Here is a 2,174-nt window from a genome sequence, read left to right as displayed (position 1 = left end):
TGTTAAATCCCCTCGTTTTAGCGTTCCTATCCTTACATTATTTTTTAGTTTCCCCCTTGCCCCTTCCCCCACTTACTACTCTTTACACACATCTTTTTTTATCCCCTCCCTCACCTCTTCCCCACATATTCCCTACACACACACACACACACACACACACTCTCTTACTTTCCTATCCTTTCAGTTCCTTCCTACTTTTTCACATTCTTCAAGAGCCTCACGTCCGCCTGAGAGTCATGTCCCGTCCCTTGTGACGTCCCGGCCGTGATCTGGTCTTTATTTACGTATTGACACGAGGACAGACATGTGCAGAATTGTTTTGCTGGTGTGATGTTTTGTTCTCAAAGCAGACGGAAGCTGGCAAAGGTGTGTGTGTGTGTGTGTGTGTGTGTGTGTGTGTGTGTGTGTGTGTGTGTGTGTGTGTGTGTGTGTGTGTGTGTGTGTGTGTGTGTGTGTGTGTGTGTGTGTGTGTGTGTGTGTGTGTGTGTGTGTGTGTGTGTGTGTGTGTGTGTGTGTGTGTGTGTGTGTGTGTGTGTGTGTGTGTGTGTGTGTGTGTGTGTGTGTGTGTGTGTGTGTGTGTGTGTGTGTGTGTGTGTGTGTGTGTGTGTGTGTGTGTGTGTGTGTGTGTGTGTGTGTGTGTGTGTGTGTGTGTGTGTGTGTGTGTGTGTGTGTGTGTGTGTGTGTGTGTGTGTGTGTGTGTGTGTGTGTGTGTGTGTGTGTGTGTGTGTGTGTGTGTGTGTGTGTGTGTGTGTGTGTGTGTGTGTGTGTGTGTGTGTGTGTGTGTGTGTGTGTGTGTGTGTGTGTGTGTGTGTGTGTGTGTGTGTGTGTGTGTGTGTGTGTGTGTGTGTGTGTGTGTGTGTGTGTGTGTGTGTGTGTGTGTGTGTGTGTGTGTGTGTGTGTGTGTGTGTGTGTGTGTGTGTGTGTGTGTGTGTGTGTGTGTGTGTGTGTGTGTGTGTGTGTGTGTGTGTGTGTGTGTGTGTGTGTGTGTGTGTGTGTGTGTGTGTGTGTGTGTGTGTGTGTGTGTGTGTGTGTGTGTGTGTGTGTGTGTGTGTAGCTAGCCTCTGGGGTCTTTTTAATACAAAACTTATTCTTGCGAATCACAACTTTCCACTCGCCTCTTTCGCTACATTCTGCTGGTGTGTGTGTGTGTGTGTGTGTTGCTGGAGTTATCGGCCGTGGCTGCGTACATACGTGTCGTTTTCTTCGTTTTCTTAATGTCTCATTTTCTCTTTGTAGGATGTTCCAAGGACACAAGGCGCTTATATGCATTTTTTACTGAAGCAAAATTTATAAAGAAAATATTAAATGTGGGTTGGAGGGAAGAACTTACATTAAAAATCCAAAGATTAACATTTTGAGATTTCAGTGACGCTAAAAATAAGAACTATAAAAAAAAAACGTATCAAAAGAAAGAAGAACATAAGAACATAGGGAAACTGCAAGAGGCCGGGTGGCCTACACAGGGCAGCTCCAGAATCCCCCCCACTGCTCATGATGGGTGAGGTGTAGTTTCAGTGATTACAGGTAGAGGCTTGATCCTCGTTTACCTTCGGTACTGGCGTACGCTCCAGTACCCTGTCTCCTTACTGCACCCACACCTCACTGCCACCTGTCATCCTCGTCCAGTCTACTCTTTAAACAAGCTATCGTCCCTGCACTAACTATGTGATTGCTGAGTCTATTCCATTCCCCCACCACCCTATTACTACACCAATGCTTGCCTATATCTCTCCTAAATCTATACTTTTCTAATTTAAATCCATTACTGCGAGTTCTATCCTGCTGGCTAATTCTCAGTACTTTACTTATATCGCCTTTGTTGTAACCCTTGACCCATTTGAATACTTCTATCAGATCTCCCCGCACTCTTCGTCTTTCTAGTGAATGTAAGTTTAGATGTTTCAGCCTATTTTGATAAGGGAGGTTCCTCAGCGCCTGAATCATCTTGGTCATCCTCCTCTGAACTGATTCTAGCAAGTTGATGTCCATTCTGTAGTGTGGGCACCAAAACTGGGCAGCATAATCTAAGTGTGGCCAAACTAACGCCAGATAGAGTCTGAGGATGACCTCTGCACTCCTGTTGGTTACTGTCCTGTTAATAAAGCCTAATACCCTGTTAGCCCTATTCCTTGCACTAATACATTGCTCCCTTAGTTTTAGGTCAGAGTTCACTA

Source organism: Eriocheir sinensis, chromosome 33 (genome assembly GCF_024679095.1).
Source record: "Eriocheir sinensis breed Jianghai 21 chromosome 33, ASM2467909v1, whole genome shotgun sequence".
Taxonomy (NCBI): Eukaryota; Metazoa; Arthropoda; class Malacostraca; order Decapoda; family Varunidae; genus Eriocheir; species Eriocheir sinensis.
The sequence above is the reverse complement of the archived record's forward strand: the minus strand, read 5'-3'. Positions refer to the sequence as shown.